The sequence below is a fragment of the Aethalodelphis obliquidens genome, unplaced genomic scaffold (genome assembly GCF_003676395.1).
Source record: "Aethalodelphis obliquidens isolate GAN/ISIS:26980383/991018 unplaced genomic scaffold, ASM367639v1 scaffold3, whole genome shotgun sequence".
Classification (NCBI taxonomy): Eukaryota; Metazoa; Chordata; class Mammalia; order Artiodactyla; family Delphinidae; genus Aethalodelphis; species Aethalodelphis obliquidens.
This window is the reverse complement of record NW_020837947.1, coordinates 75939966-75956148: the sequence shown is the minus strand read 5'-3', so window position 1 is coordinate 75956148 and position 16183 is coordinate 75939966. Positions and strand designations below refer to the sequence as shown.

Sequence of the window (16183 nt, the reverse complement as noted above, 5' to 3'; positions counted from 1 at the left end):
AAAATCTTAAAACGTGCTCTAACCCTCCCCTTCCCTTTAATACTACAAAATGTTTACTTTTTACTATCCAATCTCTGATTATTCCAGTGTCTTATTATAGTAATTCTTTATACTAAAATTCTCCTGTTTTAATTACTGTGTGGTTTCTGTTGCCTGATTGGGCCCTGGGAAAGAATGAATGTTGGTATAAATGGGACCAGATTGGTCATGAATAGATAGTTGCTGGGACTGGTTAAATAGATACATGGGGGGTTATTATATTCTCCTACTTTTGTGTATATACAGAATTCTCCATAGTAAGAAGACAGCTAAACCAGCTTTAAAAAATATGTCTGCAATGGAACACATGACTATTCATTCTACATCATAGAAAAAAAGACTGTAAAGAGTTTTGCTCAGATTTTGCCAAGAAGAAAATTTGTAACAAATTTACCCCACCCCCCAAAATTTACTTTTTAGAACTTTTTATATATCAGAATTGCAGATAAGACATGGTGGATCTAAATACACATATGTAACAGCTGAATTATTCAGGTACTCGGCATGAAACAAGCTTCACACTCAAATTAGGGTCTTTCAAGGAAGGCTTATAAAGAGAATATTTTCAAAGGTGTGGGCACTGTGACGATATTAACAGCAGAGCTGTTACCACCCTAGGACGCAAAAATATGACCATAAGGAGCAGGTGTTAGAACCTGAAGGAGAAAGTTCTATAAAGAAGGCTACCTTGAAAGATCAAAGAGCACAGCAGTCTGAGGTAACCTCTCAGAAGGTCCCCGACTTCATTCTCCTCCCTCCTTCGGGTCTCCTGAACCTAACTGGAGACCACGTGGCAAAGGACCTACCTGTTGGTCCGTACCTGTCAGTAGCCTCTGGGACATAGATCAGGGTGGAATTAGATGGAAAGTATGTATGGGGAGGTCAAGGAAAAGCTATGATGCAGAGGTACAAAGACATACTCAAAAAATACTTATGGTGAATAACACTGGGGTATAGAGGAAAAGCAAGGGTGAGGGAAGAGGAAGAATAAGACACATGAGATAGATCATGGTACAGAGTAGCAAATTTATAGATCTGTGTACACAGTACACAGTACAAGGTGAGGACAATTCTGTAAACTTATAATCACTAAAACAAGAGCAAAATCCTTGTCAAAGATCAGAAATACACACTGCCAAGCAAGAAAAAGTATGGCCAAATGGTCTTTCACAGGTGTTGTAGCCACCTAGACACCTACCGGCAATATATTAGGACCTATTTTCCCACAGCCTTACAGAATTATAAAACTTTTGAAATTTGCTGAGCTGAAAAGTAAAAAATGGTATCCTAATGTAGCTGACCCCCTTTTCTCTTCAGTAATTTAAGATACAAGGTATATCATATACCAAATTTCTACATGTTGCTGTATCTATTATTGAACTTCCTATTTCATTTAATTGTTTTGTCTATTCATTTGCCAACATCATCTTATTATAATTACACAGGACATTTACTATGTTTTCATGTCTGGTAGAACTAGTCTTCTCAGACTCTTTATATTTTGGAGAATTTTCCAAAAATTCATTTGTTTATTTTTCCATATTAACTTCAGTTTGTCCACTTAAAAAACATGCTTCGTGGGGATTTTATAGCCATTGTGTTAAGTTACAAAATAACTTAGAAAAAACAACATATTCTGAAAGCTCTGTCTTCAGAATATTGTTGCAAATGTATATAAACTTTGAACTGCTAAGAATTTATCCTACAGATGTGGTGCACATGTATGAAATGCTTTAAGTACATGACTATTCATTGTGACATTGTTTGTTATACCATGCCGAACACATCATAATCAAAGTCAAAAGGCAAATGACACAACGGGAAAAGTGTTGACTCCTGGCACGGAGAAAGGGTTGACCTCCCTTACATATAGTGAGATTTCTGTAAATTGTCAAGAAAAATCCCCATAACACAATAGGAAAATGGATAAAAACATGAAATGGCAGCCCATCTCCACACCAACCAAAAGCAAACAAATAAACACAAACAGCCCCTAAGCAAATGAAAGCTTGCTTAAACTGACTCACATGTAAGATAAAATTAAATTAAAACTTACTGTGTAAAAGTGTCAGAAAGTTTGCCCTCAAACTCTGTTGAGGAGGCTGTGTGGAAACAGTTGCTCTCATACATTGTTGGTAGGAGTACAAACAGGCAGAGTTTCTGTGGAAGGCAATGGTCAAATACCAAAATTACAAATCACATACTCTCTGATTTGATCATCTCACTCCTGGGGATGTGTCATGCAGATACACATAAATGTACCACAAATATGTATAATTATTTTTAATATAGCCATAAATTAGAAATGATCCAAGTATCCATCTGTAGACCATTACTTAATTAAAGTATGGTACTTCATAATGCCATATAATGAAACTGTAAAACGAAATGCGGAATCTCTCGATAAACTGTGACATTTTTAATGATATCTCACTAAGATAAAAGAAAAAAAGTATGTGCAATACTCGAAAGAAAATGAAATACTTAGGTATAAAGCTAACAAAACATACAGAATTTATATGTTATAACTTACAAAATGCTGGTGAGAGAAAGAGGATCTAAGTAAATTAAGAGACACACCATGTTTATGGTTTGGAGATCCAACATAGTTAACATACAATTCTCCCCACATTGATCTGTAGATTTAACGCAATTGCTATCAAAATTGGAAGGTATTTCATAGACATACACAAGCTTATTCTAAAATTTATGTGGAGAAGCCAGGAACCTAAACAAGCTAAGACTATTTTGATAAAGCAGAATAAAGTGGGAGAAATTACTATACCTAAAGTTAAGTCTTACTATAAAGCTACAGTATTCAATTTTTACTATAAAGTATTCAGTATTCAAGGCTTACTATAAAGGTACAGAACTATAAAGCTACAGTATTCCAGCTACAGTATTGGCAAAGGTGTTAATACATGTATCAACAAACAGACTAGAGAACCCAGATAGAAATACAGTCAACGGATTTTTAATAAAGGTACACAGTGCACAGCAAAGGAAACCATAAACAAGACCAAAAGACAACCCTCAGAATGGGAGAAAATATTTGCAAATGAAGCAACTGACAAAGGATTTATCTCCAAAATTTACAAGCAGCTCATGCAGCTCAATAACAAGAAAACAACCCAATCCAAAAATGGGCAGAAGACCTAAATAGACATTTCTCCAAAGAAGATATACAGACTGCCAACAAACACATGAAAGAATGCTCAACATCATTAATCATTAGAGAAATGCAAATTAAAACTACCATGAGATATCATCTCACACCAGTCAGCATGGCCATCATCAAAAAATCTAGAAACAATAAATGCTGGAGAGGGTGTGGAGAAAAGGGAACACTCTTGCACTGCTGGTGGGAATGTGAATTGGTACAGCCACTATGGAGAACAGTATGGAGGTTCCTCAAAAAACTACAAATAGAACTACCATATGACCCAGCAATCCCACTACTGGGCATATACCCTGAGAAAACCATAATTCAAAAAGAGTCATGTACCAAAATGTTCATTGCAGCTCTATTTACAATAGCCCGGAGATGGAAACAACCTAAGTGCCCATCATCAGATGAATGGATAAAGAAGATGTGGCACATATATACAATGGAATATTACTCAGCCATAAAAAGAAACGAAATTGAGCTATTTGTAATGAGGTGGATAGACCTAGAGTCTGTCATACAGAGTGAAGTAAGTCAGAAAGAGAAAACCAAATACCGTATGCTAACACATATATATGGAATTTAAGAAAAAAAATGTTATGAAGAACCTAGGGGTAAGACAGGAATAAAGACATAGACCTACCAGAGAACGGACTTGAGGTAATGGGGAGGGGGAAGGGTGAGCTGTGACAAAGCGAGAGAGAGGCATGGACATATATACACTACCAAACGTAAGGTAGATAGCTAGTGGGAAGCAGCCGCATAGCACAGGGAGATCAGCTCGGTGCTTTGTGACCGCCTGGAGGGGTGGGATAGGGAGGGTGGGAGGGAGGGAGACGCAAGAGGGAAGAGATATGGGAACATATGTATATGTATAACTGATTCACTTTGTTATAAAGCAGAAACTAACACACCATTGTAAAGCAATTATACCCCAATAAAGATGTTAAAAAAAAAAAAAGGTACACAGTGATTCAATGGAGGAAAGATAGTATTTTCAACTAATGATGTTTGAACAATTAGGCACCCATAGACAAAAAAAAAAAAAAAGAATCTCAACCTAAAACTCACACTTTAAGCAAAAATTAACTCAGTTTGGGACGTGGGATTAAATATGAAACAATATAAAACTTTTAGAAAAAAAATGATCAGAAGAAAATATTTAAGATCTAGCAATAAAAGAGATTTTAGCCTTGACACAAAAACCCAATCCATGAAAGAAAAAATTGATAAATTAGATCTAATCAGAATTTAAAACTTTTTGAAAGCCCATGTGAAGAGGGTCAAAAGACCCACTGCAGATTGGGAGAAAATATTTGCAAGCTATATATATCAGACAGATGTCTTATATCTAGAACATGTAAAAAATTCTTACTATTCGATAGTAAACTCCCCAAGTCCAAATATTAAATGGGCAAAGACATGAACAGACATGTCTTTGGAAATAACATACACATGGCAAATAATTACATGCTAACATCACTAGCCATAAAGAAAATTCAAATTAAAACCACAATGAGATATTACTACACATCTATCAGAGTAGCTAAAAGACACAGTGGTAACACCAAATGCTCGCACTCGTATGCTGTGGTGGGGATGTGAAATGGTACATCCACTCTGGAAAACAGTTTGGCAGTTCCTCATAAACCTAAACATGCCTATGTCACTTCACCTAGCACTTTTACTCTTGGGTATTATCCCAGAGAAATGAAAACTTACGTTCACATAAATGTTCATAATGTTCATAAATGTTCATAGCAGCTTTACATTTGTAATAGCCAAAAGTTAGAAACAACCCAATGTCCTTCAATAGAAGAATGGTTAAACAAACCAAGGGACATCTTTATGGTGAAAACTAGAGCAGTCAGAAGGAACTAACTGTTGATACATGCAGCCACTTGGATGAATCTGAAGGTGATAATGCTGAGTGAAAAAGCCTGTCTCAAAAGGTATATATGTAAGTTTCTACGTATATAACATTTTCAAAATGAAATTTTAAAGATGGAGAACAGATTAATGATTGCCAGATTTCACTAATTTTACACAAATACATGTAAAACTGGTGAAATCTAAATATGCCCTGGAGATTGTACCAATGTCAATTTCCTGGCTTCAATATTGTGTTAAAGCTGTGCAACATGTTACCACTGGGTAAACTGGATGAATGGTACAAGGGACCATCCTATACATTTTTTGCTACTTTCAGTGCATCGGTAATCATTTATATATTTTTATATGAATACAAATACATTTCATATATTATTTTATATATATTTATCAAAATCGTTTCAAAATGGCAATGTGAAGAATTATGTGTATAATATGCTATTGTTTTGTGGAAAAGGGTAGAGGGGAAATAACATATATTTGTTTTTGCTTACGTATCCATAAAGGAACTCCAAAAGTATACTAATGACAGTGATTACCTGAGTGTTTGTAGGTTGGGGGAACTGTATCAAATAGGAGACAGATGTAGAAAGACATATATATATATATATATATATATATATATATATATATTTTTTTTTACATTTTGAACCATGTTAATCTATTTCTTTTCTTTTTTTTTTTTTTTTTTTTTGTGGTACGCGGGCCTCTCACTGTTGTGGCCTCTGCCGTTGCGGAGCACAGCCTCCAGACGCACAGGCTCAGCGGCCATGGCTCACGGGCCCAGCCGCTCCGCAGCATGTGGGATCTTCCCGGACCGGGGCACGAACCCATGTCCCCTGCATTGGTAGGCGGACTCTCAACGACTGTGCCACCAGGGAAGCCATACTTCTTATTTTAAAAAGTAAATAATTATTATTCTAGGCATAAAAATAATTATAATGACCATCATTCATAAAAGAACACAACACCAAAATATTTGAATGACATAACCTTGGATTTAGGTCAGGTATTCAAATTTAATTACTATTACTTTATTAAAATTTTACTTCATTATTATTACTCTTATTTCTGTGGATTTAAGGAAACTTGACCACTGGTCAGGGCTGGTCTTGAAAATAACACTCAGAAAACACTGCATTCATCCACACCAATGTTACCCAGGTGCCAAAATGAATCTCTTTTTGATTTGCAGCACTGTGCTTTCAGCATATGCAAAGCATTGTTCTTTTGGACTTTAGAAACAGGAAAAACAAAGAGATCCTTTAAATAACCTCCACAAATTGAAATAGAATATGCCTCTCTGTGCTTTAGTGTTCCTTGGGAAATAGACTTATGTGGTACTAGTTGTACATTTCCCAAAAAAGAAAACAAAGAACAAGAGAAAAGCAAATTTCAAAACTCAAAAGAATTTTTGGAAACAGTCAAGAGCAAATGAGGGGCCTCAATAAAAAATGCACAGGCAGCCTCTAAGCACAATTTATTAATGCAGCATATAAAAGTAAAACGCCAGCCACCTCAGATACTAATGGAAATCAATAAATGTCAATGTGCATAGTGCTGCTATGATGGAAATCTCTGCTTTTTTATTTATCTGCTACAACAGAGAAAAGTGAAAGTTAACTTAGGCCAATAAAATATTAAAGATACTCTGAGGTTATTCACATTCAAAACTGCAATTACCTGCTAAGTTAAAGGGCCATTTTTCTAGGTATCGAAGCTTTATGTATCAAAGCTAATTTTATTTATTTAGCCACACGACAGGGCTTGTGGGGTCTTAGCTCCCTGACGAGGGATTGAACCCACGCCCTCCGCAGTGAAAGCGCAGCGTCTTAACCACTGGACCGCCAGGGAGTTCCCAAAGCTAATTTTAATATTAGCTGTCTATGCATTTACTTTTCTCATTGCTTCTTTCAATATACGTACGAAGCAGTGATCAGTTTAGCCAATATTTACAGGAGAAAGGAACAGACTTTAAGAAACTATGAGAGCAAATTTAAGAGCTCTAAATTCACGTTGTTGTTTTTTTTAAGTACACATGGGAACACACAAATGTGTTAGCAATTGGACAATCTATCATTATTGGGGAAAGGCAAAGGTCTTGAATTTCAATGGCAGCAACCCAGTGAGGCCAGAGGGTCTACAGGAAGGGTGCTCTGAAGAGGGAACATGTCTGGGAACAGAGTCTCCCTCTGTACACACTTTCTTCCATTGAGACCACTGTCATCACTAGCATGTCTTCCAAGTTTGGGGACATTCAAAGCAAGTATTCAAAGAATGATAACAGCTGACCCCTCTGGCCTGGTCAATTTTCACCCATACCAGTTTGGCCCACGCTCTCACTCCTCTACCCTTTCTGCTCAAATGTCCCCTTGTTAAAGAGGCCTCCCTTGCTACTCCTCACTAACAGAGCACACCACTGTGTATCACTCACAGTTTTCTTCCCAGCACTATCACCACTGCCTATTTTATATTTACTTGGTTATTGTCTCAGTCCCCCTCAGGAATGTCAGCTCCATAAGGACAGGGATTGGACAGTTTGATTCAATTCTATGTACCCAGTATCTGGAAAAGCAATAACTCAGTAAGTCCTTCTACTTAAACCTCACAATGATTCTGTAAGTAAACGGATGCTAAAAATAACTGGGTTCCCCAAAGTTACCCATTTGATCAGGGGGAAATTTTATGACTCAAAGTCATATCTCTGAGTTCTAAATTCTATGTTTTTTCCAGCATATCACGCAGCTTCTCATTTTGATACTGTGAATTACTTTAAATCTGGAAATTCTCATCAAGTCTTTGTGGAAATGGGGCATTGTGAAGAGTAAGTGTCCACCTAAAAAGAGCACGTACTTTTTTAATTAGTTTGTTATATAATTCCTCCTTCATGTGCACAAGCAAAAACCTTTTTTTTCCAGAAACACAGAAAAATATTCAAGTATACTTATAATTAAGAATAATATGGAAACAAAAAAAAAGTGTCACTTTTCAGGATAAATTTAGATGCTAATGCAAGGACATTAATAAATCAATGAAACTAACTGCAACTATTTAACAATTTACTAAACATTTATAGAGTATCTTTTATAGGTCAGAACCTCTGCTAAGGCCATGGAGTTATAAAGATAAATAAATAATAATCCACGTCCTTAAAAGTGTTAAATCCACTTCAAGATATAGACATAGAAGTAAAAATACGATATAATGGAATCAGAGGCTTTTGTAAGTTGTTAGGAGAGCAAAGGGAATCAGTAACCAGTTCTGCCTAGGAGCATCAAACAGAAGAATTGCAGTTTGAGCTGCATCTTGGAAGATAAGTAGACATTCCCAGGTCTAATAGCAAGAGGGAGTAGCAAATATATGAAGCTGGAAAATGATATGTGTATTTCAAGGACTAGGACATTTAATATGTCTGGGCGTCAGGTACATTGAGAAGGTACAGCTGGAGATGGGACTGTCAAAAAGCATAGCAATACCACCTAAATACCCTTAAGAAGATTCAGTGAGATGATGCATGTAAAACCATCAGCATAGTGCCTCACTATGCACTGAATAATTGCTGGCACTTGGAATGGAATGGAGGCATCGAGATTTTTATATATCCACAATTCCAAAAGAAAAAATGTCTCTTGGTATAAAAATAAATCCACTGCTTATCAAATAAAATTCTTTATTGGGGTCCCCATGTGTTTAGAAATGGCAAGCATATTATTTACACAGAGCAGTATTCAAAACCAGGGAATCCAGATAGCAATCTTATCTGATGTTTTCAGCAAGAACTGATACACGTGACAGGGAGTTTAAGAAGTAATGAAGCAATCCTGTATTTAGAACCAGCCGTGATATGGACTTCACTTGCTTGAATAACAGGCTGATTTTACAGAGAAGAGGGTGTGAGTTTGATTTCTTTTTTCATTACTCATGACTTCTATCCTTAGGGAAATGACAAGATAATTTAATTCCCAAACACTCATTTGGGAGTGTCAATGATAAATGATTGGAAATATTGCTGCTCCCATCACACGGCTTTTCTTATTGGTTCTTGCCTCTGTACTTTTTTCTTCTCTTCACTCAGCCCCAAGGAGCAAACTTGATATTGGAGTGATAAAGCTTGTCACAATAAACGTAATCTTCTCTCACAATCTTTCTCTTTTTCCCCTTTTCTATTGTTTCCCCCTAAAAAAATCTTCAGTTTGATCCTTGCATGGCAACTTCATACTTCTGTATGACTGAGGGACAACAGGAATTAATTCCACTGTGTGTGCCAGTCAGCACAAGAAAGTTGTAATTTTCCTTGTCACTGCATCTTACAACCTCCTAATGAGCAGCTCTAATGCTGGGCTATTGAATTACACAATAAACAAAAGTTTTCCATCAGTTAACATTTGTTCAAAGACTCTGCTGCGGGTCCACGAGAGGAGAAAGAAGAGAAATGTGCACTTATCCAGTGAATTCAATCAATGCAAACTGCAAATTTAGTTATTCGGGCTATCAAAATCTGTTGTTGTTATTGTTATTGTATTAATGCCTAAATTGTTTGAAAAAAATTATCCTAACCTTACATGAAAGCTTGGCCTTTGTGGACATAAATGTGCCTAACAAAAAAAAATGATTTTGTATTCTAATTGAAGAATTGTTTATTTTGCAAATGAGTAAAGGGAGATACTTGGGCTAGTTATGTTTGTCTGAAAGGATGTAAGGGCTTTATTACATAGAACAGGGATCAGAAACCTTTATCTTTTGGGCCAGACTGAGGTCTTATGCCCATAAAAGTCTACTGTCTCTACCTCTGGACCTATGAACTGCCAACCCTGCAGCCAGGATTCCCACCAGGCTCTTCCTCACCACAATTCCCACTGAATAGCAGGGACTCAGTGGGAAGGACACAAGAGCCAGAACAATGCCTTCCTTCTGGGGGGCATGGCCTTCCCACCCTAGCTCCTGCCAAGCTTCCCTCCTGCTTTAGGCTTCCCTCCATAAGACTCATTTAGTTCATCATAACCTCATCCCTTCAGAAAAATCTTCCTTCACCATCCTGTGCAAAAGTACAGTAGGCATTTCTAGAAGGAAAATGTGATCCCATGAAGGACCAGTGTATGGAAATTTGTGTTTAAAACATTAATGACAATGGAAGTACAATTGTGCAGAAAGCATAGAAAATGAGGTTGCCCATTTAACTTTGCTTTCTGGTGCTGAGAGGTATTTGGCTCTTAAAGTACCATGACCTTTAATTGTGAACTTTCCTGTTGAAAATCTTCTTAGAATGTATTAGTGCACTTTTCATCCTGAGTAAGTAATATCACTTAGCCTTTTCTGATGATTCAGCATCTTGCAGTAGTTTGTTAAGAACAGATAGGCAGTTTCTCTTTTAAGGTAACACATTTTTCTTTCACTTGTACGCTTTTAACTAAAAGACTTTTACAAAACTATGTGGTTGAAAAATATTTTACTAAGCCTTATCCTGCAAGGTGAAACATTCATTCTTCATGCATTCATTTACTGAGCACTTAAGTAGTTCCTACAAAGTGCAAAGCACTGTGCCAGGCTCTGGAATGCAATGGTGAAGAACACTGAAACCTCTAAGAAAGGAAGAATGTGCGGGCCAAGTTCACCTTATATTCTCTTAAGATACTGTTGAACACTCCCCAAAACCCATCTGTACACCTGCAGCATTACCATCCACACAGCATGTGGTAGAAAGACTGCAAACACAGCATAAATGCAAGACAAATACCTCCATCTGGAAGAATCCGAAAAGATTCTCAAAGGCGACCGGGACTTAAAGAATGAGGAAGAGGAGGGGTTTAGCATTTCAACCACATTTTTCAATAACCCTACACTTTCTTGCTCTGCTAACAATTATTCTTAACTTTCTGGGGAGCCCCGTAGAGAATCTAATAAAAAATGTTAATATATTTGTATATCCATATACCTATACACGCACACACACACGCACACACACAACCTCTTCTTTATCAATGGACACAGGTTGCTTCCATATCTTGACTGTTGTAAATAATGCTGCAATGAACATAATGGTGAATATATCTTCTCAAATTAGTGTTTTTGTTTTCTTCAGAAAGATACCCAAAAGTGGAATTGCTGGATTGTATGGTAGTTTTACTTTTACTTTTTTCAGTAACCTCCATACTGTTTTCCATGGTGTCTGTACCAATTTACATTTCAATTAACGGTGCACAAGGGTACTCTTTTCTCCACACCTTTACCAATACTTGTTATTTCTTATCTTTTCGTTGTTAATCATCTGATGTCTTTTTGTGAGGTTGTAGTTCATTGTGACTTTGATTTGCATTTCCCTGATGATAAGTAATGTTGAGCATCTTTTCATGTGCCTGTTGGCCATCTGTATGTCTTCTTAGTAAGAATGTCTCTTCGGGTCCTCAGCCTTTTTTTTTTTTTCATCTTTATTGGAGTACAATTGCTTTACAATGGTGTGTTAGTTTCTGCTTTATAACAAAGTGAATCAGTTATACATATACATATGTTCCCCTATCTCTTCCCTCTTGCATCTCAGCCTGTTTTTTAACGGGGTTGTTTGATTTTTTTTTTTTTTTCGGTACGCGGGCCTCTCACTGTTGTGGCCTCTCCCGTTGTGGAGCACAGTCTCCGGACGCGCAGGCTCAGAGGCCATGGCTCACGGGCCCAGCCACTCCGCGGCATGTGCGATCTTCCCGGACCAGGGCACGAACCTGTGTCCCCTGCATCGGCAGGTGGACTCTCAACCACTGCGCCACCAGGGAAGCCCCTGATTTTTTGATATTGAGTTGTAAGTGTTCTTTGTATATTTTGGATATTAATCCCTTATGAGATATATCACTTGTTAATATCTTCTTCCATTCAGTCAGTGGCCTTGTTGTTTTGTTGATAATTTCCTTTGCTGTACAAATGTTTTTTAGTTTGGTGAAAACTATTTATGTATTTTTGTTTTTGTTTCCCTTACCAGAAGAGACATATCCAAAAAACTATTGCTAAGATAAATATCAAAGAGCATACTGCCAATGTTTTCTTCTAGGAGCTTTATGGATTTAGGTCTTACATTTTAGTTGTTAGTCCATTTATAGTTTATTTTTGCATATAGTGTGAGAAAGTAGTCCAGTTTGATTCATTTGCATGTAGCTGCCTAGTTTTCCCAACACCATTTATATAAGAGCCTGTCTTTTCCCCACTGTGTATTCTTGCATTCTTTGCCATAGATTAATTGCCCATATATGTGTGGGTTTGTTTCTGGTCTCTTTAATATGTTCCATTAATTTATGTGTTTGTTTTGTGCCAGCACCATACTGTTTTAATTACCGTAGCTTTGGAGTATAGTTTGAAATCAGGGAGCAGGGTACCTCTAGTTTTGTTCTTCTTTCGCAAGATTGTTTTGGCCATTCAGGATCTTTTGTGTTCCCATACAAATTTTAGAATTATTTGTTCTAGTTCTTTGAAAAAAGTCATTGGTATTATGATAGGGATTGTATTGAATCTGTAGATTGCCAATGCCCCTTTTTAATAATATTAATTCTTCCAATTCATGAGCATGGTATATGTTTCCATATGTTTCTGTCAATTTCAACTTGTTTTGACATCTTATGGTTTTCAAAGCACAGGTCTCTCACCTCCTTGGTTAAATTTACTCTTAGGTATTTTATTCTTTTGATGCAATTATAAATGGGATTGTTTTCTTAATTTCTCTTTCTGCTAATTCATTGTTACTGTAAAGAAATATAACCAAAAAATATATATATATAAAATCAATTTCTGTATATTAATTTTGTATCCTGAAACTTTACTGAAATATTGTTTCTAATAGTTTTTTGTTGGTGCCTTTAAGATTTCTATATATAGTATCATGTCATCTGCAAACAGTGACATTTTATGTATTCCTTTCCAATTTGGATTTCTTACATTTTTTTTTCTTGTTTGATTACTGTGGCTAGAATATCCAGTACTATGTTGAAAACAAGTGGTGAGAATGGGCAGCCTTTTCTTATTCCTGATCTTAGAGAAAATGCTTTCAGCTTTTCACCATTGAGCATGATGTTGGCTGTGGGTTAGTCATATGTGGCCTTTACTATATTGAGGTATGTTCCCTTACTACCCACTTTTTTGAGATTTTTATTATAAATGGATGTTGAATTCTGCCAAAAGCTTTTTCTGCATCTATTGAGATGATCATGAGATTTTCATCCTTCCTTTTGTTAATGTGGTGTACTGAATTGATTGATTTGTGGATACTGAATTATCCTTGGATCTCTGAGATAAATCCCACTTGATCATGGTGTATGAGCTTTTTCATGTGTTGTTAAATTTGGTTTGCTAATATTTTGTTGAGGATTTTTGCATTTATATTCATCAGTGATATTGGCCTGTATTTTTGTGTGTGTGTGTGTGGTGTCTTTATCTGGTTTCATTATCAGGGTGATGCTGGCCTTATAGAATGAGTTTGGAGGTGATTCTTCCTCTTCAATTTTCTGGAAAAGTTTGATAAGGATAAGTGTTAACTCCTCTTTAAATGTTTGACAGAATTTACCTGTGAAGCCCTCTGTTCCTGGACTTTTGTTTGTTAGGAGTTTTTTGATTACTGATTCAATGTCACTACTGGTAATCATTCTATTCATATTCTTTATTTCTTCTTAATTCAGTCTTGGGAGATTGTATGTTTCCAGGAATTCATCCATTTTTCTAGTTGCTCCAATTTGTAGGCATAGAATTGTTCGTAGTAGTATCTTTGATCCTTTGCATTTCTGTGGTGTCAGTTGTAACTTCTCTCTCATTTCTGACTTTATTTATTTGGGTCCTCTTTTTTTAATTAGTTGGTCTAAAGCTTTATTAACTTTGTTCATCTTTTCAAAGAACCACCTCTTAGTTTCATTGATCCTTTCTCCTGTTTATTTAGTCTCTTTATTTCTACTCTGATCAATATAATTTCCTTCCTTCTACTAACTTTGGGGATTTTTTGTTCTTCCTTTTCTTGTTTTTTTAGGTGTAAGGTTAAGTCACTTATTTAAGATTTTTCTTATTTCCTGAGGTAGGCTTGTTTCACTCTAATTTTCCTCTTTGAACTGCTTTTGCTAAATCCCATACATTTTGGAATGTTGTGTTTCCACTTTTATTTAACTCAAGGTATTTCTTTATTTTCTCTTTGACTTTTCAATGACCCCACTGGTTGCTTAGTAGCAGATTGTTTTGATTCCACATGTTTGTTTTTTCCACTTTTTTTTGTAGTTGATATCTGGTCTTATGCACTTGCAGTCAGAAAGGATGCTTGCTATGATTTCAGTCTTCTTAAATTTACTGAGATATGTTTTGTGGCCTAGCATGTGATCTATCCCAGAGAATGCCCTATGTGCATTTGAAAAGAATGTGTATTCTGCTGCTTTGGAATGGAATGTTATATATATATATATATACTCTATATATATTCCATCTGATCTAATGTGTCATTTAAGGCCAGTATATCCCTATTGTATTTTTATCTGGATGATCTGTCCATTGATGTATGTGAGAGTTAAAGTCTCTTACAATTATTCTGTTACTTTCAATTTCTCCCTTTATGTTTGTTAATATTTTCTTTATGTATTTATGTGCTTCTATGTTGGGTACATATATATTTATAATTGTTATATTTTCTTGTTGGATTGATCCCTTTATCATTATGTGATGTCCTTCTTTGTCTCTTGTTACAGACTTTGTTTTAAAGTCTATTCTAGCGTTTTTGTTGTGCTGCCCACACTCATGGGCCACTCTCCAGTGGTGTCTGATCCCCATGTACTCCTCTCCTCCACACTGGCACTGACATGATGCTGTCCTGCAGCCTAGCCAGCACCTGCTTCTGCTAAGCACCATCACCTTTGACATCACTGTGATGGCCAGCCACAGCTGGCTTAAGTCGAGTGACAATATCCACACATTCTCACTGTGATGGTGATATTTTCACAAGGATGGCTACAGCAGGTCTTACAAGGATGGCTGCCAGATCGTCATGATGTACGTGTGGGGAAGGGGAGCTGCCACCAACCCCTTCTGCAGCTTTATCATCCTGGTGATCTGTTTCATCCTCTCCTTCTTTGCCGTCTGTGGATCCCAAATGCTTGTCCTTCTGAGACTGAATGGTGGCTTCCTGGCCCTGGCTACTGTGTTCCAGATCATCTCCCTTGTAATTTATCATGTGAAGTACACCTAGACTTTCAACTTCATACCAACCCTCCTGTCACTACATCTATAACTGGGCCTAAGTCTTCAGATGGGCAGCCACAATCATCCTGATGGATAATTTCCCAACTATGAAGATGGCCTTCAGGGAAATGCCAAGCCCAGGTATTTGTACACATCCACCTACGTTGGGAAATGAGCAGAAGAAAATCACTGCTACTGAGATGGACTACAAAGAAACTGTTTTCCTCAGAATAATTTGAACTTATTTTTATGGCAATGTTCATAGAGTTAAACTAGGCAAAATGCTAAAATAATTTGGGAGAAAATGTTTCTTAAATGGTGTTATAGTTTTATATTCATATTTTACATGTGTCTTGTAGAGTTAAACAAGACTTACTCTTTTAACTAATTATCTATAAGATGCCAATATTTTCTTATAACTATCTATACCATTTATACTGCATTTGTAAAAGAATGTGAATATTAGACATACCACTTTATAAGGTAAAAATAAGAAGGCTTCAGCAATTTGAGTAACCTAATCAAGTTTTTGTTTTTCCCGGATGGAATGGACTAGGTCTATTAAGCACTAAGGAAAAGAGGGAGATATTAGTAAAAATTGTTACTGACCCAATATTCTAAAAGAAGTACAATAAATAAATATTTTTCAAGCCTCCAGCTATTTAAAGAAGCAAAAATATTTCTTAAATATGTATTATTTGTGAGAATTTCAATTAATAACCTTAACAAGTGACTTCTTTCTAAGCTTCATGTTAACTTGATATGGCATTGAGGAAAGTATTTTTTCATGGCCATAGCCTGTTGCAGTAGCAAGGCCTCCTTATGTAGTAAAATTTTAAGATAAAATTTTCTCATTTAAAGTGGTTTATAGGGTTGGAGTGTGGGAAAATGCTATACTAATAAATC

At 36.3% G+C, this 16183-nt stretch overlaps 1 pseudogene; it reads left to right on the top strand.

The window, feature by feature from the left end:
- LOC113613210 (p53 apoptosis effector related to PMP-22 pseudogene) overlaps window positions 1-15452 on the top strand; it is a 60543-nt pseudogene extending 45091 nt beyond the window's left edge.
- Window positions 15453-16183: the final 731 nt, after the last annotated feature.